This window comes from Heterodontus francisci, chromosome 28, assembly GCF_036365525.1.
Source record: "Heterodontus francisci isolate sHetFra1 chromosome 28, sHetFra1.hap1, whole genome shotgun sequence".
Taxonomy (NCBI): Eukaryota; Metazoa; Chordata; class Chondrichthyes; order Heterodontiformes; family Heterodontidae; genus Heterodontus; species Heterodontus francisci.
Window position 1 is genome coordinate 34,880,308 of NC_090398.1, and position 26,113 is coordinate 34,906,420.

General features: G+C 48.0%; 1 protein-coding gene and 1 long non-coding RNA gene across 2 annotated transcripts in view; one reads left to right on the forward strand and one right to left on the reverse strand.

The window, feature by feature from the left end:
- The window catches only part of LOC137385180 (uncharacterized), a 27,787-nt gene extending 12,270 nt beyond the window's left edge, over positions 1–15,517 (reverse strand). Inside the window, exon 1 of the long non-coding RNA XR_010977745.1 lies at positions 15,436–15,517. This is a non-coding gene — a long non-coding RNA (uncharacterized lncRNA). The remainder of the gene's footprint in view (positions 1–15,435) is intronic.
- Positions 15,518–20,970: 5,453 nt separating this feature from the next.
- The window catches only part of LOC137345322 (NACHT, LRR and PYD domains-containing protein 3-like), a 73,471-nt gene continuing 68,328 nt past the window's right edge, over positions 20,971–26,113 (forward strand). Inside the window, exon 1 of the mRNA XM_068008820.1 lies at positions 20,971–21,112. The gene's annotated coding sequence lies outside the window, so the exon portion shown is untranslated. The remainder of the gene's footprint in view (positions 21,113–26,113) is intronic.

Sequence of the window (26,113 nt, forward strand, 5' to 3'; positions counted from 1 at the left end):
CTGACTCCCGTCTCATACTCTCTCTCACTATGAACAGACCCCATCTAATTATCCCCTCCCCTGTTCAAAGATAGCCCATCAAAATACCACCCCCGGGAACGGGCCCGCCCTGTATTATCTCCCCTGTAAAAAGATTCCCCCTCCCGCCCGCGCCCCCTGTGTAACTCCCGTCCCAGTTAGCACCCCTGCACCCCTGTGTAATTCCAACCTCCATCACTTTCCTGGGTGTGGCTCAGTCTCCCGACAGTCTTTAATTCACTTGAATTCCTCGTCCAGATAAGCCATTGGAATTCTTTCAAATGGCTCCCAGACCCCCGGCACCTTTAACTCCTGTCCGGCCAAACAATGGGCTGGGCTGGGCACAGAGCAGGGCACAGGGGAGGCGATGGCATAGTGGTATTATCACTGAACTAGTAACCCAGAGACCCCAGGTATTGATCTGGAGACATGGGTTTGAATCCCACCACAGCAGAAGGTGGAATTCGAATTTAATTAATAAATCTGGAATTAAAAACTAGTCTAATGATGGCCATGAAACCATTGTCAATTTTTGTAAAAACCCATCTGGTTCACTAATGTCCTTTAGGGAAGGAAAGCTGCTGTCCTTATCTGGTCTGGTCTACATGCGATTCCAGGTCCACAGCAATGTGGTTGACTCTTACATGCCCTCTGAAATGGCCTAGCAAGCCACTCAGTTCTACCTAACCGCTACAAAGTCAAAAAAAAGGAATGAAACCGGACGGACCACCCGGCATCGACCGAGGCACCAGAAACAACAACGGCAAACCCAGCCCTGTCGACCCTGCAAAGTCCTCCTTACTAACATCTGGGGGCTTGTGTCAAAGTTGGGAGAGCTGTCCCACAGACTAATCAAGCAACAGCCTGAAATAGTCATACTCACGGAATCATACCTTAACGACAATTTCCCAGACACTGCCATCACCATCCCTGGGTATGTCCTGTCCCGACGGCAGGACAGACCCAGCAGGGGTGGCGGAACAGTGGTCTACAGTATGGAGGGAATTGCCCTGGGAGTCCTCAACATCGACTCCGGACCCCATGAAGTCTCATGGCATCAGGTCAAACATGGGCAAAGTAACCTCCTACTGATTACCACCTACTGCCCTCCCTCAGCTGATGAGTCAGTACTTCTCCATGTTGAACAGCACTTGGAGGAAGCACTGAGGGTGGCAAAGGCACAAAATGTACTCTGGTTGGGGGACTTCAATGTCCATCACCAAGAGTGGCTCGGTAGCACCACTACTGACCGAGCTGGCCAAGTACTAAAGGACATAGCTGCTAGACTGGGTCTGCGGCAGGTGGTGGGGGAACCAACACGAGGGAAAAACATACTTGACCTTGTGCTCACCAATCTGCCTGCCGCAGATGCTTCTGTCCATGACTGTATTGGTAGGAGTGACCACCACACAGTTCCTGTGGAGACAAAGTCCCGCCTTTACATTGAGGATACCCTCCATCGTGTCGTGTGGCACGATCACTGAGCAAAATGGGATAAATTTCGAACAGATCTAGCAATGCAAAACTGGGCATCCATGAAGCACTGTGGGCCATCAGCAGCAGCAGAATTGTACTCAACCACAATCTGTAACCTCACGGCTCCCCCACTCTACCATTACCATCAAGCCAAGAGACCAACCCTGGTTCAATGAAGAGTGCAGGAAGGCATGCCAGGAGCAGCACCAGGCAGACCTCAAAATGAGGTGTCAACCTGGTGAAGCTACAACCCAGGACTACCTGCATGCCAAACTGCATAAGCAGCATGCGATATAGAGAGCTAAGCAATCCCATAACCAACGGATCAGATCTAAGCTCTGCAGTCCTGCCACATCCAGCCGTGAATGGTGGTGGACAATTAAACAACTAACTGGAGGAGGTGGCTCCACAAATATCCCCATCCTCAATGATGGGGGAGCCCAGCACATCAGTGTGAAAGATCAGGCAGAAGCATTTGCAACAATCTTCAGCCAGAAGTGCCGAGTTGATGATCCATCTCGGCCCCCTCCTGAAGTCTCCAGCATTATAGATGCCAGACTTCAGCCAACTCGATTCACTCCGCGTGACATCAAGAAATGACTGAAGGCACTGGATACTGAAAAGCTTATGGGTCCTGACAATATTCCGGTAATAGTACTGAAGATCTGTGCTCCAGAACTTGCCGCGCCCCTAGCGAAGCTGTTCCAGTACAGCTACAACACTGGCATCTACCCTGCAATGTGGAAAATTGCCCAGGTATGTCCTGTACACAAAAGCAGGACAAGTTCAACCCGGCCAATTACTGCCCCATCTGTCTACTCTCAATCATCAGTAAAGTGATGGCAGGTGTCATCAACAGTGCCATCAAGCAGCACTTGCTTCGCAACAACCTGCTCACTGACGCTCAGTTTGGGTTCCGCCAGGGCCACTCAGCTCTTGACCTCATTACAGCCTTGGTTCAAACATGGACAAAAGAGCTGAACTCAATAGGCGAGGTGAGAGTGACTGCCCTTGACATCAGGGCAGCATTTGACCGAGTATGGCATCAAGGAGCCCCAGCAAAACTGGAGTCAATGGGAATCAGGGGAAAACCTCTCTGCTAGTTGGAGTCATACCTAGCACAAAGGAAGATGGCTGTGGTTGTTGGAGGTCAATCATCTGAGCTCCAGGACATCACTGCAGGAGTTCCTCAGGGTAGTATCCTAGGCCCAACCATCTTCAGCTGCTTCATCAATGACCTTCCTTCTATCATAAGCTCAGAAGTGGGGATGTTCGCTGATGATTGCACAATGTTCAGCACCATTCGCGACGACTCAAATATTGAAGCAGTCCATGTAGAAATGCAGCAAGACCTGGACAATATCCAGGCATGGGCTGATAAGTGGCAAGTAACATTCACGCCACACAAGTGCCAGGCAATGACCATCTCCAACAAGAGAGAATCTAACCATCTCCCCTTGACATTCAATGGTATTACCATCGCTGAATCCCCCACTATCAACATCTTAGGGGCTACCATTGACCAGAAACTGAACTGGAGTAGCCATATAAATACCATGGCTACAAGAGCAGGTCAGTGGCTAGGAATCCTGCGGCGAGTAACTCACCTCCTGACTCCCCAAAGCCTGTCCACCATCTACAAGGCACAAGTCAGGAGTGTGATGGAATACTCTCCACTTGCCTGGATAGGTGCAGCTCCAACAACACTCAAGAAGCTCAACACCATCCAGAACAAAGCAGCCCGCTTGATTGGCACACCATCCATAAATATTCACTCCCTCCACCACCAACGCACAGTGGCAGCAGTGTGTACCATCTACAAGATGCACTGCAGCAACACACCAAGGCTCCTTAGACAGCACCTTCCAAACCCACGATGTCTACCACCTCGAAGGACAAGAGCAGCAGATGCATGGGTACATCACCACCTGCAAGTTCCCGTCCAAGTCACACACCATCCTGACTTGGAACTGTATTGCCGTTCCTTCACTGTTGCTGGGTCAAAATCCTGGAACTCCCTTTCTAACAGCACTGTGTGTGTACCTACCTCACATGGACTGCAGCGGTTCAAGAAGGCAGCTCACCACCACCTTCTCAAGGGCAATTAGGGATGGGCAATAAATGCAGGCATAGCAAGTGACGCCCACATCCCATGAATGAATTTTTAAAAAAGGACCCCCAGAGGCTAACTGGCATTCTGACCCTTTAACGCACTGTAAAATCCCAGCCCCAGACACACCCTCCCTGCAGAAAGGTGTTTCACCTGTTCTCCCAATCAGCTTCAGGGAATCAAACAGAGGGAGAAACGCACACACACTGACTGGCACAGGGACTGAAGTTCCTCATCCCTGGTAGCATTTAGGGTACCTGTTCTGTATCCTTAAGTATGGTGCACAGAATTAAACACAATGCACTCACTGAGGACAAACCGGTATTAATTTAGGTTTAACATAACTTCCTTGCTTTCATCACCTCTAACTTTGTTTATAAAGCAAAGGATCCCGTAGCTTTTTGAACAATTGTCACAACTTGGCCTGCGACATTTAGATTCTATGCATGTGAACCCCCAGATCTCTCTGTTACTGCACCACCATTAAAATTTTACATCAAAATACCATTATTATTTTTAATTAGCAGGGTTGAGCTGCATATCTGGAAATTGTAACTGAATTAGTAGAAAGCAGTGGGAGGATAAATTTGCAGATTGATTTTTGGAGATGGAGAAGGTGGTGACTGTGGATTCAGGAAAGGGAGGGAGGTGTTTATTTGAGACTGTTCATGCTCTGCTGTAAGATGTCTCTCTGTTTGTCTTGTCCCTGCCGTTCCCATTTGTACTGTGACCTGATTGGCGGAGTCTGTGAACTTGACTGCTGCTATGACCCTGACTGTTCCTCCACGGCCATCAATCTCTTCTTCCTGTGTGCCGGGCAGTGAACTGTGAGTGTCTGTTATTGTGTTACTGCTTTGGCTCCAGGTCTGGCAATAACTTGGTTTTAACATAAGAACATTCGATATGATCATGGCTGATCTTCTGCCTCAACTGCACTTTACCACCTGCTGCCAATATTCCTTGGTTCCTTAAAAGATCAAAAATCTATCTCAGCTTTGAATATGCTCAACGATGGAGCATCCACAACCCTCTTGGGTAGAATATTCCAAGTATTCACAATCCTCTGAGTGAAGAAATTTCTCTTCATCCCACTCCTAAATGATCGTCCCAGGTTCCAGATTCCCCAGCCAGGGGAAACAACCTCTCAGTGTCCACCCTGCGGAGCCTCTTCAGAATCTTGTATGTTTCATTGAGATCACCTCTCCTTATTCTAAACTCCAGAGAGTATAGGCCCAATTTACTCAACCTCTCATCATAAGACACCTATTCTCACCCTCCTGTTCACATCCCTCCATGGCCTCACTCCTGCCTATCTCTGTTACCTCCTCCAGCACTATAACCCTCCAAGATCTTTGTTCCTCCACCTCTGGCCTCTCATGCCTCCTCCACTCCCATCCACTCCACCAATGGCGACCGTGCCTTCAGTGATCAAGGTCCGAAGCACTGGATTCCCTCTCTAAACCTCTCGGCCTCTCTACCTTTATCTCCTTCTTTACACCTGCACACAACTCACCCTGCTGATTCACAGTTCCAAGTCACATCCCACTGAGGAAATACTCACCCTTGCCCACATAAAATTTAATCTACCATAGTTTTGCTAACTCACTTATTCTGTCTACATTCCGGATTTCTAGGGTCAAAATAAGGTCAAATTCTGATATTATCGTTGATCATCGGTAACATGGAATATGGAGTTGAGGTAGAGATCAGCCAGGATTTAATTTATTGGTGGAATAGGTTCCAGGGGATGAATCTCTACCTCCTGTTCCTTTCTAACAGGTTCAAGTTATTACAATGCATGATAGTAGCTAATAATACTTAGTCTTTTTTTGAGTAATGGTAACAAGGAATATGGAGTCAAGGAGAGCAGATGGCGTTGAGGTAAAGATCAGCCAGTATCGAATTGAACATTGGAAGATGCTCATGTGCATGAGTAACCAACTGCTGTTGTTCTCTAATAGGTTCGAGGGGTTGAATGGCCTCCTCCTGTTACAGTGTAACAGGTTTGAGAGACTGAATAGTCACTTCTATTTCTGTGTAATAGGCTTGAGGGGCTGAATGGCCTTCTACTTTGTCTGTGTAACATGATCAAGTATCTGAATAACCTCCTTCTGTTTCCAGATCCCGGGATTGTTCTTCCCTGGTGTTTGGGGGATGATATTTGATAGTAAACAGGAACTCAGTGCTTCTTGCCCTTGAGCTGTCTGATTGACACCCCGAATATTAACTCTGTTTTATTGTTACATACAAAAAGCCTCAACAGTTGCTCTATTTTCTATCACCTCTAGGGTTATTGGCCAAGTTTGCATCGAGGAATCAGTGATCTTCACCAGCAACAACTCTGTTCCAATGGTTATCCACAAGAGTGGTTCAGACATTCTCCAGTGTAATTGTTACTGACTGTAAGTAAGATGAAAAACACATTTCTATAATAAAAACAACTTTCATTTATATAACGGAGTGAAACGCACAAGACGCTTCACAGGAGTATTATGAAACAAAATTTGACACTGAGCTTCAGAGGCGATATTGGGGCAGGTAACCAAAAGCTTGGTCAATGAGTTAGGTTTTAACAATTGTCTTAAAAGGAGGAGAAAAGCAGAGAGGCAAAGTGGTTTAGGGAGAGAATTCCAGAGCTTAGAGCCCAAGCAGCAAAGGTACAGGCACCAGTGCTGCAGCAATGAAAATCAGAGATGTACAAGAGGCTATAACTGGAGTAACACAGGTTGTTGGGCTTGAGGAGGTTACAAAGGTAGGGAAGGGGAGGAGCATGGAGGGGCTTGGATACGAGGATGAGAATTGCAGGACTAGTGGAGGTGATGGAGATAGGGAGGGGCGAGGGCCATGGAGGGATTTGAATATGAGGATGAGAATTGCAAGACTTGAGGTTATAGAGATAGGGAGGGGCACTTCAATAAGTACTTCATCGACAGTGAGGTGGTTTGGGATATCCTGAGGTTGGGAAAGATGCTGCAGCAATCCAAGTTTCCTCTTTCTTGCAGCACAAGATTCCTAATGTCCACAGGACACGGAACCTTGGTTAGAGCATGGTCTAAGATCAAACGTAGCACCGGCCCCCACCCCGATCAGAGAGAGGAGCCCCTCACCCCCTCTCTCTGGGGCAGGATTTGACCCCAGGTCCCAGAGGGTGAAAGGTCAGTGTCTGACTCTTTGCTCCATCCATTCCCCCATCAGAGAGAGGAGCCCCTTACCTCCTCTGTTCGGGAGTGAATTACTTTTGTCCTTCCTTATCTAGGGAGGTGTGGTTGATGTGTGTGGACCCAAAAAGGGAGAGAATCGTTATCTTGTGTAGAAATAAAAAGGTAAATATAACATCTGCCTCTTGTTCCAGCAAAGCCAAATGACTTTGTGTTGCCACGGCCTGTCACCAGAGAGAATTTCCTGTTTCTAGTCTCACAGTTCGACAGAGGCTCCTTCATTAACCCTTCATAGCAGGTATCCTTCGAAGGCGGGGGTTCAGTGTAAGACCAAGTCTTTCACCGTCAAACCTTGGTGCTGAAGCTCACTGGCATATGTCAGATAAACAACAGAGCAGAGGGAAGGGGTGGTGTGAACTGTGGGAATTGCCTTGTGTCAGACCGAGTTTCAGGGAAGGGGGAGGTGAGTTGTTTGGGAGGAAGGTCCCAGGACTTGAGTTTCATCTATTACGACACAGAATCATGGAACAGCATGACTACATTTAAAACAAAAGTACTTCATTGGCTGTAAAACACTTTGGGATGTTCTGAGATGGTGCAAGATATGAATTAACTACAAATTTTTCATTTCTTCTCTCAATGCCGACTGAGCTACAGAAGGAGATTTCAGGAGAGTCGGCCAAAAGCTTGGTTAAAGGGTGGGTGTTCAGGACCATTTTAAAGAAGGAGCTTTATCGGGGGAATTCCAGAGCTTATTTCTGGGCATTTGAAGGCACAGCTGGTCATGATGGAGTGAAGAAAATCAGGAATATTCAAGAGGCAAAGTTGGAGGAATGCTGAGATCTCACAGGGTTAGGACTGGAGGGGGATTGCAGAGATAGGGAGGGCCGAGGCCTTGGAGGGATTTGAACATGAAGGTGTAATTTTACATTCGAGGTTTTGTCAGACCGGGAGGCAATGTAGATCAGCGAACACAGTGGGTGATGAGTGAAACGGACTTGCTGCAACTTAGGAGATGGGCAGCAGAGTTTGTATGTATTCAAGTTTACATTATGTGTGAGAGGAACCCAGTGGAGACATAGAGGATTCTCAGTCCCTGCAATGTTCAAACTGACCTTTAGAGCTAAAAGCTGTTTCTGAATCTTCATGTTCTCTTCTGTCCTCTTAACACAGATTATGGTTGCACCCAAAGATGTCTACCAGGTAAGGTTGGAAAATTGGGATCAGCTCACTAGTGCTGGAAGTCAAGTTTATGTAACTCATAATTTTACCCTTTTAGCCACAGTATCATTCTGGTGAATGAGAGACCAATGCATCATCCCTAAGGTGTGGTGCCCAGGACTGAATGCAGTATTCCTGATGGGGTCTAACCAGACCTCTGTCTAGCTTTAACATTACTTCCACCCCTTTGTATTCCAGCCCTTGAGGTAGGGGCAGACATTCCAGTAGACCTTTTTTTGTATCTGTCCACCAGCTTTACTGATTTCTGCACTTGGACCCCAAATCTCACTGAACCTCCACAGTTCCCTGTTGTTTGTCATTAACACTGTGAGAATACTTGCAGAATCAAGCAATGACACTGCACAGGAACAGGCCATTTGGCCCATTGTGTCTGTGCCAGTCCTTTGAAAGAGCTATCCAATTAGTCCCACTCCCCTGCTCTTTCCGCTTAACCCTGCATTGCTTTCCTTTTCCAATGACATATCCAATTCCCATGTGAAAGTGAGTATTGGGAGCAGATTCAACAATAATTCAGACAGTCCCATCTCAAAGAGCAGTATAGGTGAAGAAATGGTGAAGGCATGGGGTAGAATTCCTCTCATCTCACTGAACAAAACTGTGCCAACTTGAAGGGCTGCTGAAAGACAATTTGAATGTTGTCATCACCATGGTAATGAGTTCCCCACTTTACAGAGCCACATAAAGGAACAAACTCCCATTTATAGAGATTTCACCACCTCAGCATGTCTCAAAGTGCTTCACAACCAATGAAGGACTTTTGAAGTGTAGTCACTGTTATAATGTCGGAAATGAGGCAGCTAGTTTGAGAACTGCAAGATGCCACAAACAGGAATGGGATAATGACCAGATCATCTACTTTTTAGTGATATTTTTCAGGGATAAATACTAGCCAGGACACCAGGGAGAACTCCCCTCTACTCTTCTTCCAATTCTGGCCATGGGATCTTTTACATCTGTGAGGGTAGACGGGGACTTATCTGTCATCCTGAAAGACAGCACCTCTGACACTGCAGCTCTCCCGCAGTGCTGTCATATGGAGTGTCGGCCTAGATAAGTCTCTGGAATGGGGCTCGAACCCATGAGCTCCTGACTCAGGGATGAGAGGAGCCACAGCCAGGCATTGGGTTGGGGGAGGGGGTGCACCTGATTCCAGAACATTCTCGATCTGTGACCTTGCCCTTTCACCCTTTCCCATCACCTCTCCTGTCCAGATTGGCCACCAGATCATCACCTTATTCCCAGAGGCTGTTTTGCTGGGAGTCTTCATGCAGCCGACAGCGCTGGTGGGAGGGGAAGGCACTGACAGGAATCTGTCAGGTACTGAGCCCCCAACCCCCCTGCACTATTCAATCTCATCTCCTTGTGTTTTGTGATTCACAACATGCTTTGTTGCAGCTGTCAAACTAACTCCTTATAACAAAAGGAAGGAAATTCAGAGTGTTAAAATTATCACAGATAACCGCAGGGTACACAGCCAGCTGCATGATATACTCCACTCAGTTTTTAACTTGTACTGTACCTGTCCAGTGTGAGAGTGTTGGGACAGTATAGAGGGAGCTTTACCCTGTATCTAACCTGCACTGCAGCATTTCCGGGAGTGTTTGATGGGACAATGTAGAGGGAGCTTTACTCTGTATCTAACCTGCACTGTATCAGTTCTGGGAGTGTTTGACGGGACAGTGTAGAGGGAGCTTTACCCGGTATCTAACCTGCACTGTACCAGTTCTGGGAGTGTTTGATCGGACAGTGTAGAGGGAGCTTTACTCTGTATCTAACCTGCACTGTACCAGTTCTGGGAGTGTTTGATCGGACAGTGTAGAGGGAGCTTTACCCTGTATCTAACCTGCACTGCAGCATTTCCGGGAGTGTTTGATCGGACAGTGTAGAGGGAGCTTTACTCTGTATCTAACCTGCACTGCACCAGTTCTGGGAGTGTTTGATCGGACAGTGTAGAGGGAGCTTTACTCTGTATCTAACCTGCACTGTACCAGTTCTGGGAGTGTTTGATGGGACAATGTAGAGGGAGCTTTACTCTGTATCTAACCTGCACTGTATCAGTTCTGGGAGTGTTTGACGGGACAGTGTAGAGGGAGCTTTACCCGGTATCTAACCTGCACTGTACCAGTTCTGGGAGTGTTTGATGGGACTATGTAGAGGGAGCTTTACTCTGTAACTTCGCCTGTTTTTTTCCTTTTTTCTTCTTTTACTAAAAAAGGTGGCCTTCATAACCCAGGCCCCTTTTATATATTTTTTGTCGAGGGGGCCTTTATTCCTCAGGCTCCCCTTGATACATTTTATAAAATAACTTTATTAAAATCAAATAAATAAAACAAAACTTAAATTAAAATGGCATTCTCAGCGTCAATGATGCACTCCAGTCCCTGCGGTGCCCACTGGTCATGGAAGGCCTCAAGCGTACCGGCGGACACTACATACTCCTTCGCACGAACGTAGCCATGGAAGAGGGGCAGGCAATCAGGATGGACGGACCCCCCAACGGCCCATAGCCTGGACCTGTGAATTGCCACCTTGACCAGGCCCAGGAGCAGACCAATGAGGAGATCCTCCTCCCGGCCAAAATCCCTCAGCACAGGATGCCCCAAGATCAGGAGCGTGGGGCTGAAGTGCAGCCAGAACTTGAGGAGCAGCCCCTTTAAATACTCAAAAAGGAATGCAACCTTGCACACTCCATATACAAGATGGAACACAGATTTGTCCAGGACGCAGAAATTACAGAGGGCCTGGGAGTCCGTGAACCTGCTTAAAAGTCTATTGCATGGGAATGCCCTGTGCAGCACCCTCCACCCCGGGTCCCCGATGTAAAAGGGGAGGACTCGTACGCAGAGAGACCTCCACCAGGGTTTCCCCTCGCCGCCAGATGGCGACACGGACCACCATGGTGTGTCCATCTGGCTGACAAAGGCGAGGAAGGGGAGAGTGTGCAGGAGCAGCCCATACAGGAAACCCCTCCGCACCATGTGGAATGGCACAGAGGGCATTTCCAAGAGGTGGCAGTCCGGGACTGGCTCCAGAGAGGAATTCGGGGCCTGGGTCCGATGAGCAATTCTGGCCGAGTGGGGATCAGCTCAGCTGGGAGCACTCTGCAGTCATGAGGCCCCTTGTCATCCACAGTGAGGGGCGTCCCGGGGGCTTTGGCTACCTCTCTGCCGTCGGTCCGTCCCCGGAGCCGGCCGCACAGACAGCCGAGTTGCTCTTCTCCGCCAGTGGGAGAGTGCCCTGACTGGAGGCGACCACGTTCCAGACTCTGAGCAGATCACAGTAAAAGACAGTCAACTCCCTCAGAGAGGCGCGGCTAACGTTATCTGCCGGGAGCTGCGTAATGTCTTGAAGGCAGTGCTCCTGGCAGAAAAGGTACATCGCTAGCGCGCACCATCTGGGAGGACGCTCGACGTACAGGTATCTCTAAAGGGTCCGAAGGTGGAGAGTTGCAGTCTGGGTGTGGACGCACACCAGCGACTGGCCGCCCTCCTCAATCAGGAAACTCAAAACCACGGCAGAGATCCACTCTTTCCTCTTGCCCCAGAAGAAACCGATGAAATTTTTCTGGATCTTGGTGGAAAATGCAGGGGGTGAGGCCAAAGTGACCACAGCATCGGGGCCACCAGATGGTTTATGACCAGCACTCAGCCCACGTAGGCAAGCACTCTGAGCAGTCCTGTCCAGCACCCCATCCGACTGGTGACTTTCACCTCTAATGCCTGCCAGTTTGCTAGCCAGGCTTCCTCAATAGGGCTCAGGTAGACTCCCAGACAGGGAAGGTGCTTGGTGCTCCATGCAAAAGGCCTTAATTCCTCCAGCACGGAGTCCACCCACCACTGACCCACTGTCCGGAACACTTCTCCCAAGTGATACCCCCAGAGAATGCAGTAAAAAGGATCTGGCACTCACACATCCTCCGCAAGTCAATGAGATCTGAGACCATGAGCAGCACGTCATTGACATAAGTAGAGAGGACGACCTGCATGCTCAGCCTGTAGAGAGCCAATGCGAAGCAGGTACAGGAATAGTGTCACGCAGATGGTATGTAATTGGCCAGAAATGGAGTATCCCTGACATACCCCTCTCCCAAAGATACTCTGCAGCTTACAAAAGCTGGACCTAGGTCAAAAAATGCAGCCCGAGTCCGAACGCAAGCAAAGTTCCAAAAAGATATTCCCGATCCACTCTGTCGAACGCCTTCTGATCGAGGGGGAGAAAGGCGACCGACAGACCAGTCCTCTGGGAAAGATGGATCCGGTTCCAGACCAGGTGGATATTGTCCTGGATGCATTGGCCCAGGACCGTGTTGGACTGGTTGGGATGGATCACACCGGTCAGTACAGAGCCCAGGTGAGTAGACATAGCCCGGGCAAAGATCTTACAATCTGTGCTGAGGAGGAAGACCGAGGGCCAGCTGTTAAGCAGGTGGAGATCACCTATCTTTGACAGCAGGACGATGACTATCCTACATCACGAGAGGGGCATCTTTCCTGTCACCAGGTGTTCCCCTGGGACCAATCCGTAATGATCCCTCAGGACCTCCTGAAGATGTTCACGGTTAGCTTGTGGAGGGGATTTGTCTCTCGACAGCTAATGGAGGACACCAGTCATTCGGCACTCTGCGGGCTGACCTTCGGCAGGTCCTCCCACAATACTCTGCACATGTCCTCGCTGGATAGATCTGGAGAGAACAGCGCCCAGTAATGGGCACGGACCGAGATCTATGAGGGAGGATCAGTGGTCAGCCAGCAGCTGAACGAGCCATTTCTACAGTGAGTAGAAAGGGGAGATGCGATACAAATCTTACAGAATCTGGATCCACGACCTCGCGTATGTGCCTTGGGACTCTACAAGGTGCAGGTCCCTCAGCACATCCTTATATTTTTAACCTGCCACAGGGCGGGGTCCATGACAGCCCGACCAAATGGGGCTCCAAGTCGAGCACCTCCCGCTCCAGGTGCCCGACATCAATCTCTCCCCGCTTGGTCGATTCCTTTGGGCACTTCTGACAAAAGAAACAGATTTGAGACTTTCCCACATCCCACAATAGACTCAAGGATGGGAAGCCGCCCCGCTTCCTTCTCCAGTCGGCCCAGATCTGGAGGGCATGTCCTACGAAGAAAGATTGAGGGAGCTAGGGCTTTTCTCATTGGAGCGAAGAAGGATGAGAGGTGACTTGATAGAGGGGTACAAGATGATGAGAGGCATAGATAGAGTGGATAGCCAGAGACTTTTTCCCAGGGCGGAAAGGGCTATCACCAGGGGGCATAATTTTAAGGTGATTGGAGGAAGGTTTCGGGGAGATGTCAGAGGTAGGTTCTTTACACAGAGAGTGGTGGGTGCGTGGAATGCACTGCCAGCGGTGGTAGTAGAAGCAGATACATTAGGGGCATTTAAGCGACTCTTGGATAGGTACATGGATGATAGTAGAATGAAGGGTAGGTAGTTAGTTTGATCTTAGAGTAGGTTAAAGGTTCGGCACAACATCGTGGGCCGAAGGGCCTGTACTGTGCTGTACTGTTCTATGTTCTATGTAGAACGATTCCTGGAATTGCTCGTCCTCCAGCAGACGACTGTCAAAGTGCCAGTACGCAGACCTCACCCACGTGCGGAGAGGAGTGAGCTCCATCCACACCAGGTGGTGGTCAGGCACAGCACTAGCCACGTGAAGATCGCCGAGATGCAGGAGACATACGCCTGTGAAATGTAAAGCCAGTCGATTTGGGACCCTCCTCTTCCATACCTTCAGGTGAAGGCACTGGAATTGGGATGGGGATTCCGCCAGACATCCAGAATTTTACCCACAGACAAATGAGAGAATTGGGAAGTGAGAAGCCACATTGTTCCCAATCAAAGAAGAGCAAGATTAATACAGGTTTTCTTGTGGTTGAGGAAGATGTGGAAGTGTTTTCGTGTCTTTTGAGAAACTGGCAAGGCAGCTAAAAGGGCCAGCTGAGACCTGGTCTGTTTTACGACATAGCAAGCTAATTGGAAAAGTCCTTCTTCAGAGATTGCCTCAAACTTCTCCACTTTATTTGTCTTCTGTTCTTTTCTGTCCCTATTAGCATGCGTGTATCATATGTGCATATTCGCATGGGTGCATCGTATATCCGTAAATTTCACTTTTCTTCTTTAAACTTAAGAAAGCCTGTTGATGCTCAATTCTTTGCCTTATAATTGGAAAGCTGTGAACAAGGATTCACCAAAGGGAGAGCTCAAAACACAGTGTTTAAAATTAAACCCTGTTACAATGAGACCAGGTGAAGACAGTAAAAGACCCAAGACACCTTTCTCACCTGGTCCTAACATCCGTGACCATTTAAATTACTGCTAAAATACTAATTTGATTGCAGCATATAATCAGGTTTGTTATACAACCAAAATGATACCAAACTTGGCCAAACATTGTGAAAATCAGGAAGTGTTTGAAGAGCTAAAATTTGGTGCATTTTTAAGTTCTGCTAAAAGCAGGTCCCCAGAATAATCAGGTGATTGTGTTGAACAAGCACGGAAATGAATGACGAATGTATCCGAATACTGTTCTCAGTTTAATTTTTTAAAACCCTCAGCTAAGCTGAACTAGGTGACCACTAATAATCTATATTCTGAAAATGATTCAGTGATTATTTTGTTAATGTTTACAAATTTTATTAAAAATAAGCTTGCCATATCTTCTTGTTTATATTTGAATGACAGTGATTTAACTGCAAATTTTGAAATCCAAAAATAGATTTGCTGAGGGGAAATAACTGAAATACAACACAGCATCCAGTTCAGCATTGTAAAATCATTTATTTTGATAGTTGGATATGAAATATATCTGAATTCAGTAACACTGTCTCGGACTACATTAACACACAGTATAACATTATGGGGACCACAAAGGTCAGTTCTTTCCCCATTAGTATTGGGGGCTGGGAGTTAGTGTGCACCTGCCGGGCAGACTACCTCAGAGATCAAATCCCTTTAATCTAAAATACACAGAAGATTCACTTGTGACTGTGTATTTTCACAGAATCACAATCACAGAATTGTTACAGAGCAGAAGGAGGCCATTCGGCCCGTCCTGTCTATACCAGCTCTCCGAATGAGCAATTCACCTGGTGCCAATCTCCCGCCCGCAAATCCTGTACATTCTTCCTTTTCAGATCAGAGTCTAATTCCCTTTTGAATGTCTCCATTGAACCTGCCTCCACTAAACTCTCAGACATTACATTCCAGACCTGAACCACTCGCTCTCTGAAGATGCTTTTCCTCAAAGTCGCTTCTGCTTCTTTGGTCAATTATTTTAAATCTGCGCCCTCTTGTTCCCCATCCTGTCATGAGAGAGAAATTGCTGCCACTTGCCCTTCCATTGCAGGTCTTCATGCTGGATAATTGTACTGGGTGATCAGACTCTCCCAGTCTCATTCTCACTATTTACTCTCTTACCTTGTTATCTCAGGCCGGTGACCGTTCCTGTTGAACTCGCTCTTCAACTGAGTCTCAGCAGCAAATCCCGCCGATCATTGGCCAGTCCGGCGCAGGCGCAGGCGCAATACAAACAGCCCCGCCTCCCCTCCGATTGTTTCTCGCGCGCATCAATCAAAACGTGGTCATGCGCACTGGGGAGAGGACTCAGACTATTGGTGCCCGACACGGAGTCAGGTTTCTGGCCGAGCCACGTGACCGCGAGCGACCCTGTTGCCGGAATGGGGCGGAGCTGGGATTGCCCCCGGCCTGTTCCATCGGCAGATGTGGTTGTCAATCTGTACATCCGCGACCAGTGGGAGGAGCGGACAGATGGAGTGTCATTAATTTATGCAGCGTTCGGTGGCGGTATTACGCATGCTCCGCTCCAGCACCCCTCCCCCTTCCCCCAGCATGGGTCGCGCGCAGTTTTCGTTAAATTTCTGTTTTGGGAAAATAAATAAAACGGAAAATACTGGAAATCTGAAATAAAAACAGAAAGTGCTGGAAATACACAGCATCTGGTCTGTCAGCATCTGTGGAGAGGGAAACAGAGTTCACCTTTCAGGTCTGTGACCTTTCATCTGAATCATAGAATGGTTACAGCAGAGGCCATTCGGCCCGTCCTGATCGTGCTTGTTCTCTGCAAGAACAAATCACCTCGTCCCACTGCCCGGCCTTTTCACTGTGGACGGAAATTGTTATTCTCTTCAGATCCTGCCTTTTATCTCCAAATAGTTCAACGTTGATCAGTAACGAATTGATCAAAATGGACCTATTTATATAAACACCCAAATACTGAAGGGATGATGTGCTTTTTAAAGACTTTGTTAAACTATTAAATCCTCAAACTCCAATTCTCCTCCAATCTCACCTATTTTGTCAGGACAGCAACCCTGATACATACTCAAACTCCAATTCTCCTAATCTCACCTATTGTGTCTGGAAAGTAACCCCAATAAATCCTCAAACTCCAATTCTTTAAGAACTGTTTCTATTTTCATCGATAGTGATTTGATTTATCCTAAAAATAAGCGCAATCTGTATTTAATTACACATTCTGCTTTAAATTATTAAGTTACTGACTCTGATTTTCTCAAGCCTAAATATTTATTATTACAGACATTGTCATGAACAGATGAGAACCAACTATACATTGTGTTTTTGTGCACTTGGGTGTTATTGTCAACTGCCACTATACACAGCATGTTAAGTTATTACTTCTGTGTTCCACTTGTTAAAATGGAGGAGGTGGGACAGCCACTTGAAGTGGTCCAGTCACATGGCCCAGAAGTCATCCTTTTCAGTCTGCCTGGATTTGAAACAGTAGCAGTTGAGGGAACAGCTCATTCAAAAGCCACAGCTGTCTTGAAGCTGCTTCTAACTTCTCTGAGGCCTCCCTGCAAGAAAATTAAAAAGAAGGTGCAGTCTGCAAAACGGCAAGAAAATCTGCTCTCTGCCAGTTTTCTCTCCATTAGAAAAGGTTGCATCAGAAATTAAGCTGCCTCAATTTATCTCTGAAAGTGCAAGAGGAAGAAAGTGTAAGAAGAGGTTTTTCCAGTGACTTAGTTTAGTTTCGTTTAGAGATACAGCACTGAAACAGGCCATTAGGCTGACCGAGTCTGTGCCGACCATCAACCACCCATTTTATACTAATCCCATATTCCGACCACATCCCCACCTGTCCCTATATTTCCCTACCATCTACCTATACTAGGGGCAATTTATAATGGCCAATTAACCTATCAACCTGCAAGTCTTTGGCATGTGGGAGGAAACCGGAGCACCCGGAGGAAACCCATGCAGACACAGGGAGAACTTGCAAACTCCACACAGGCAGTACCCAGAATTGAACCCGGGTCGCTGGAGCTGTGAGGCTGCGGTGCTAACCACTGCGCCGCCCCAACTTGTACCCCACTCGACATTTCCAGTCTGTTAACTCCAGTTTTGGACTTTCTGATAATTAAAAAAAGGATTCTAGTTTCAACAGCAACCTATGTTTGTTTGCAGTTAAGATTTTTTTTTCTATTTAGCAAATGTCCTTGCCCTTTTTATGTCTTTACCTTTCATTATATGTTCGTGAGCATGTGTTGGGAAGTTAACCCCTTCCTAAGTTTAAGACTGTGTTAAGAAACCCGACTGCTTTGTTTTAACTTTAACAACAGTGGGATTGCGGTCTTTTACAAGTCATGGTTCAAGGGAGGAAAAATTCAATCATAATCTGTTTCTGTGTGAGCTGATGCATTTTGGGAGGACTAACAAGGCAACGGAATATACAATGGATGTTAGGACTCTAGGAAGTACAGAGGGTCAGAGGGATAACAAGGAATGCTGGTAATAGTCAGCAGGTCTGGCAGCATCTGTGGACAGAGAAGCAGAGTTAACGTTTCAGGTCAGTGACCCTTCTTCGTAACAATATGTAAATGAGTTGTCATATATCATCCAGTTATGTACATAAATTGTGAAAACTCCTGTGAATTTCCACATTGAGGTACTGTAAATAACTATTTTGATTGTTAATTATTCCTATTAAGATGTCTCACTGATAGTTACAAACATTCCTTAACAGCCCCACTTTGGAGTTTGTACCTAACTGGAAGCACATGCAGTCTCAGAGTCGTCCAGTACCAATGCAAGGCTGTTAGAAACCCAGTCAACAACACTTATTCAGCAGAGTGTCCACACTAAAAAGTAACAGAGCAGCAGAAATATCTTGTTCTGCTGATAGATCAGCCCCATGCTTTGTTATGTGACTACGAAGTGAAGTGAACTGACTACTATAGTTACATGTCCAGTCACAGTGTTGTGACAATACAGCTGCCTTTTGCAGGTAGAACCGTGTTACTTATGATATTTTCCTATCAACCCTCCCTGTTTGTTCATGATTCCACTAAAATACAAATGGAAACTGGGAGTCTGGTCCCTGATTGGAGTTCAGCCAGAAAATGTAATGGAATGTCCACTGATTCAAAAATAGCCAATCTTATCCCAAAACAGGCAAGACATGGAGAATGAACTGTCTCTAAACAGGGACTGAATATCGAGACATGGAGAATAAACTGTCCCTGACTGGGGACTGAATATTGAGACATGGAGAATGAACTGTCTCTAACCGGGGACTGAAGGTGGAGACATGGAGAATGAACTGTCTCTAACCGGGGACTGAAGGTGGAGACATGGAGAATGAACTGTCTCTAACCGGGGACTGAAGGTGGAGACATAGAGAATAAACTGTCTCTAACCGGGGACTGAAGGTGGAGACATGGAGAATGAACTGTCTCTAACCGGGGTCTGAAGGTGGAGACATGGAGAATGAACTGTCTCTAAACAGGGACTGAATATCGAGACATGGAGAATAAACTGTCCCTGACTGGGGACTGAATATTGAGACATGGAGAATGAACTGTCTCTAACCGGGGACTGAAGGTGGAGACATGGAGAATGAACTGTCTCTAACCGGGGACTGAAGGTGGAGACATGGAGAATGAACTGTCTCTAACCGGGGACTGAAGGTGGAGACATGGAGAATGAACTGTCTCTAGCCGGGGACTGAAGGCGGTGACATGGAGAATGAACTGTCTCTAACTGGGGACTGAATATTGAGACATGGAGAATGAACTGTCTCTAACCGGGGACTGAAGGTGGAGACATGGAGAATGAACTGTCTCTAGCCGGGGACTGAAGGTGGAGACATGGAGAATGAACTATCTCTAACCGGGGACTGAAGGTGGAGACATGGAGAATAAACTGTCTCTAACCGGGGACTGAATATTGAGACATGGAGAATGAACTGTCTCTAACCGGGGACTGAAGGTGGAGACATGGAGAATGAACTGTCTCTAGCCGGGCACCGAAGGCGGTGACATGGAGAATGAACTGTCTCTAGCCGGGCACCGAAGGCGGTGACATGGAGAATGAACTGTCACTAGCCAGGGATTGAGAATCGAGACAGAGAATGAACTGTCTTTAACCAGGGACTGAAGATTGAGACATGGTGAATTTATTTAAGTTTGTTACCTTTTATTATTAAACATTAAAGAACAATGTACATTATATTTATCTTGAGACCATCAGTAATATTCTCATTTTCTGCTCCGCCATAATTAGATCTCCTGGTGAATGACGGAGCTGGAAGTAAACAGGGATTGTAGACTGAGGAACAACAGCAGGTGAACCAGCACAGGATTGTGAGAGCACCAACCAGAGAGAACCCTTCCCATTCAAAGAGCTTCCATAGATCGACTGGAGAGAAAGGTAAGAGAAAGTCCCATTCCGAGACTATATAGATTGTTTGAATACCACACATTCAGCGTATGTGGGTTTTTTGAGGCTGTGCGGCACACTTGGGTCATTGTTACATGTGACCTGGGGGTCACAGAAAACGCCATCTTTTGGGCTGATTTTACAACCTGCCCTCCAGTCCAGTGAGACTGCACCAAGAGCAGAGCCTGGTCATGTGACCCTGTAATATCATGACTGGGCGGGGCTTGGGCTAGCTGCTGTGTGATTGGTTCCTGGCTTCATTTGTGATGTCACCTGGAGACACATTTCAGCCCCTGGTTACAATTCATCAGTTGCAGTTCCCGTGGGCAGGAGCTGGAGTTGGCAGCTGACACGTGCCTGGATGGGTGCAGCTCCAACAACACTCATCCAGGACAAAGCAGCCGGCTTCATCAGTACCTCATCTACCACCCTCAACATTCACTCCCTCCACCACCGACTCACAGTGGCAGCAGTGTGTACCATCTACAAGACGCACTGCAGCAACTCACATCTCTTTTGAGTAAATGCTTGGTTAAAGTGGTGAGTTTTAAAATCATCTTAAGCGTGGAGGGAGGGGGAGCTGTTTGGCTTTGAGAGCAAATTCTGGTGCTTAGGGCCTAGACAGCTCAAGGCTTGGATACTAATGTAGGGACAAAGGAAATTAGGGGTGTAGAAGAGGCGAGAAATGGAGGAGCACAGAGATCTTGGAGGTTTATAGGGCTGGAGGAGGTTACAGAGATAGAGAGGGGCGAGACCATGGAGGGAATTGAACATGAGAAATAAAAATGTTAAAATCGAGGCATTGCCAAGCTGGGACCCAATGTAGATCGGTGAGCACCGGGTGAAGGGGCAACAGACAGCTGGAGTGAATACCATCCTGAACATAATCGGAGTAACCATGGCAAAATAACTTCCTCCTCGTTCAACAACACTTTCATTCAGCAGTTAAATGGTTAAAGTGTTGATCTTTCGAGGTGGCAAGTTCTCACCACATTGAAACATCAGACATTGACTTTTAGGTGTTGGTCTGAAAGGCCAAATATCAGGGAATTGGTGGAGCATTGAATACAGATTCAGACAGAAAGGGAATGATTCACTTCTATTGAATGGGCCGTGAGACAGTATTTAATAAAGAATTAAAATCAAAATACTGCGGGTGCTGGAAATCTGAAATGTTTATGACTGACTTTGTTCACAGTTGAAAGAGTTGTTAAACCGGTTCGACTTGTTTTATTTTAAACAGCAGCTTCCAGTCAAAGGACAGAAGCATCAGATCCAATTACCAAACGATGATTTGCTGAAAGAAAACCAGGAACAATCTCGGGATTGGGGGCAACAGGTTTACAAGGACGGAACTGGGAGGCTCCCCATGGAAACGGAGAATCTGTGGATCAAGGTAAGGTTAATATAGTTTCTGAGCCTGTGTTCCATGTCTGTCTTTAATCTTCCTTTTGAAAGATAATTTCTCCCAGTGAGATTATGTTGACTGGGCTGCTGTGGCCATTCCTTTTCCTCATGACTATATCCAGTTGCTCAGTGTGAACTCAGACAGTTACTGAGGGTGGTCTGTTTAACAATGAGGGTCCTCAGATCAGGCTACTGTTGTTCTGCACCCTCCTTTCATTTTGAAGAGGGATGGTGTGAGATAATCAGAGTGTTAAACCATCCTAGGTAGCTGTGACAGGGGTGGGCCCTGGACTTCTCTTCCTCACTCTGGATGTTTACCACAATACATACTGCATCTTTTGCAGAAGATTTCAGTTTGGAAGTTACAGGAAAGCAGGTTCAGGACCTCTGGCGGAGTTGGCCCACAGGGTTTAACCGCACCCATGATCTTACCCCACTCAATACTGAGCAACTCAGGTAATGAAAGAGCTCTCGGGTGTTTAACTAAAACTTCAAACATCAGCTAATCAGTGTGAATTTTCATCATGTTCAAGATGCAGATGTAACAATTGGTGTTTAACCTTGTGTCTGTTTTACTGAACTTACTGAACAGGAAGTGAGAAAGAATCATTTCGAACTAGCCTTAAACATTCTTCACAGCTGAACTGGGTCAGGACTTGTCAAACTGGGTCAATTCATTTGTATAAGAAACGCCACCTTTTTTTCTTGTAATTCTTCAGATACAAACCAATCTCATAGCAGAAACTACCTTACACCAGAGAGTGAAACTCAGACACAAATCCTACAAACAAGGATCAACTGAAATGATTCGCACTCTGATTCTTTGGCCTCCTTGTCTCGAGAGACAATGGGTCAGCACCTAGAGGTGGACAGTGGTTTGTGGAGCAGTGCCTGGAGTGGCTATAAAGGCCAATTCGAGAGTGACAGACTCCTCCGCAGGCGCTGCAGATAAAATTGGTTGTTGGGGTTGTTACACAGTTGGCTCTCCCCTTACACTTCTGTCTCTTTTCCTGCCAACTGTTAAGTCTCTTCGACTCGCCTCTCTTTAGCCCCGCCTTTATAGCTGTCTGCGAACTCTGGCGATCGCTGGCAACTGACTCTCACGACTTGTGGTCAGTGTCGCAGGACTTCATGTCGCGTTTGCAGACGTCTTTAAAGCAGAGACATGGACGGCCAGTCGTTCTGATACCAGTGACGTGCTCAGTGTACAATGCGTCCTTGGGGATCCTGCCATCTTCCATGCAGCTCACATGGCCAAGCCAACTCAAGTGCCGCCGGCTCAGTAGGGCATATATGCTGGAGATGTTGTCTGCCTTGAGGACTACTGCGTTGGAGATACTGTCCTGCCACCTGATGCCAAGGATTCTCTGGAGACAGCGAAGATGGAATGCGTTGAGACGTCATTCTTGGCTGACATATGTTGTACAGACCTCGCTGCCGCAGAGCAAGGTACTGAGGACACAGGCTTGATACACTCGGACTTTTGTGTTCCGTGTCAATGCGCCATTTTCCTGCACTCTCTTGGCCTGTCTGGTCATAGCAGTGGAAGCCTTTACCATGCACTTGTTGATTACTCCATCGAGAGACAGGTTACTGGTGATAGTTGAGCCTAGGTAGGTGAACTCTTGAACCACTTCCAGAGCGTGGTCGCCAATATTGATGGATGGAGCATTTCTGATGTCCTGTCCCATGATGTTCCCATGATGTCTCTGATTTGTGCAAAATAAACTGGAATTGACGGTACCTAAATTTATGAAGACAGTGCAGAGACAGAAAGCCAATAATGTGAATATAGTTTCTGAACCTGATTCTGAATTGTTCCGCATTAATTAATTCCCCTTCCCATTTAAAGCTCCCAGGGAGATGATGTTCCATGGGTTCCTGTGGTAAGTCCATTCCCCGTGGCTATAGCCATTCTGTGGGAAGTGTTCACTCAGACAGTGACCAAGGTAACCCGGAGAGGATGGACCCAGTGACAACAGACAGTGTGTAACCCGGGGAGGATGGACCCAGTGAGATCAGACAGTGTGGAACCGGGGGAGAATGGTTCCAGTGTGATCAGACAGTGTGTAACCCGGGGAGGATGGACCCAGTGTGATCAGACAGTGAATAACCCGGGGAGGATGGACACAGTGAGATCAGAGAGTGTGTAACCCAGGGAGGATAGTTCCAGTCAGATCAGACAGTGTGTAACCCGGGGAGGATGGACCCAGTGTGATCAGACAGTGTGTATCCTGGGGAGGATGGACCCAGTGAGATCGGACATTGTGTAACCCGGGGAGGATGGACCCAATGAGATCAGACAGTGTGTAACCGGGGGAGGATGGTACCAGTGTGATCAGACAGTGTGTAACCCGGGGAGGATGGACCCAGTGTGATTAGACAGTGAATAACCCGGGGAGGATGGACCCAGTGTGATCAGACAGTGAATAACCCGGGGAGGATGGACCCAGTAAGATCGGACAGTAAGTAACCCGGGGAGGATGGATCCAGTGAGATCAGACAGTGAGTAATCTGGGGAGGGTGAACCCAGTCAGATCAGACAGTGTGTAACCCGGGGAGGATGGACCCAGTGTGATCAGACAGTGAATAACCCGGGGAGGATGGACCCAGTGTGATTAGACAGTGTGTATCCCGGGGGGGATGGACCCAGTGAGATCAGACAGTGTGTAACCCGGGGAGGATGGACACAGTGTGATCAGACAGTGTGTAACCCAGGGAGAATGGACACAGTATGATCAGACAGTGTGTAACCCGGGGAGGATGGTCCCAGTGAGATCAGACAGTGTGGAACCCAGGGAGGATGGACCCAGTAAGATCGGACAGTAAGTAACCCGGGGAGGATGGACCCAGTGAGATCGGACAGTAAGTAACTCGGGGAGGGTGGACCCAGTGAGATCAGACAGTGTGTAACCTGGGGAGGATGGACCCAGTGTGATCAGACAGTGTGTAACCTGGGGAGGGTGGACCCAGTGAGATCAGACAGTGTGTAACCCGGGGAGGATGGACCCAGTGAGAACAGACATTGTGTAACCCTGGGAGGATGGACCCAGTGAGATCAGAGAGTGTGTAACCCGGGGAGGATGGACCCAGTGAGATCAGACAGTGTGTAACCCGGGGAGGATGGTCCCAGTGAGATCAGACAGTGAATAACCCGGGGAGGATGGTCCCAGTGAGATCAGACAGTGTGTAACCCGGGAGGATGGACCCAGTGAGATCAGACAGTGAATAACCCGGGGAGGATGGACCCAGTGAGATCAGACAGTGAATAACCCGGGGAGGATGGTCCCAGTGAGATCAGACAGTGTGTAACCCGGGAGGATGGACCCAGTGAGATCAGACAGTAAGTAACCCGGGGAAGATGGACCCAGTGAGATCAGACAGTATGTAACCCGGGGAGGGTGGACCCAGTGAGATCAGACAGTGTGTAACCGGGGGAGGATGGTACCAGTGTGATCAGACAGTGTGTAACCCGGGGAGGATGGACCCAGTATGATTAGACAGTGAATAACCCGGGGAGGATGGACCCAGTGTGATCAGACAGTGAATAACCCGGGGAGGATGGACCGAGTGAGATCATACATTGTGTAACCCGGGGATGTTGGACCCAGTGAGATCAGACAGTGAATAACCCGGGGAGGATGGACACAGTGAGATCAGACAGTGTGTAACCCGGGGAGGATAGTTCCAGTCAGATCAGACAGTGTGTAACCCGGGGAGGATGGACCCAGTGTGATCAGACAGTGAATAACCCGGGGAGGATGGACCCAGTGTGATGAGACAGTGTGTATCCCGGGGGGGATGGACCCAGTGAGATCAGACAGTGTGTAACCTGGGGAGGATGGACCCAGTGAGATCAGACAGTGTGTAACCCGGGGAGGATGGACACAGTGTGATCAGACAGTGTGTAACCCAGGGAGAATGGACACAGTGTGATCAGACAGTGTGTAACCCGGGGAGGATGGTCCCAGTGAGATCAGACAGTGTGTAACCCAGGGAGGATGGACCCAGTAAGATCGGACAGTAAGTAACCCGGGGAGGATGGACCCAGTGAGATCAGACAGTGTGTAACCCGGGGAGGATAGTTCCAGTCAGATCAGACAGTGTGTAACCCGGGGAGGTTGGACCCAGTGTGATCAGACAGTGAATAACCCGGGGAGGATGGACCCAGTGTGATTAGACAGTGTGTATCCCGGGGGGGATGGACCCAGTGAGATCAGACAGTGTGTAACCTGGGGAGGATGGACCCACTAAGATTAGACAGTGTGTATCCCGGGGGGGATGGACCCAGTGAGATCAGACAGTGTGTAACCCGGGGAGGATGGACACAGTGTGATCAGACAGTGTGTAACCCAGGGAGAATGGACACAGTGTGATCAGACAGTGTGTAACCCGGGGAGGATGGTCCCAGTGAGATCAGACAGTGTGTAACCCAGGGAGGATGGACCCAGTAAGATCGGACAGTAAGTAACCCGGGGAGGATGGATCCAGTGAGATCAGACAGTGAGTAATCTGGAGAGGGTGAACCCAGTGAGATCAGACAGTGTGTAACCCAGGAGGATGGACCCAGTGTGATCAGACAGTGCGTAACCCGGGGAGGATGGACCCAGTGTGATCAGACAGTGTGGAACCCGGGGAGGATGGTCCCAGTGAGATCAGACAGTGAGTAATCTGGGGAGGGTGAACCCAGTGAGATCAGACAGTGCGTAACCCGGGGAGGATGGACCCAGTGTGATCAGACAGTGTGTAACCCGGGGAGGATGGACCCAGTGTGATCAGACAGTGTGTAACCCGGGGAGGATGGACACAGTGTGATCAGACAGTGTGTAACCCGGGGAGGATGGTCCCAGTGAGATCTGACAGTGTGTAACCCGGGAGGATGGACCCAGTGTGATCAGACAGTGTGTAACCCACGGAGGATGGACCCAGTGAGATCGGACAGTAAGTAACCCGGGGAGGGTGGACCCAGTGAGATCAGACAGTGTGTAAC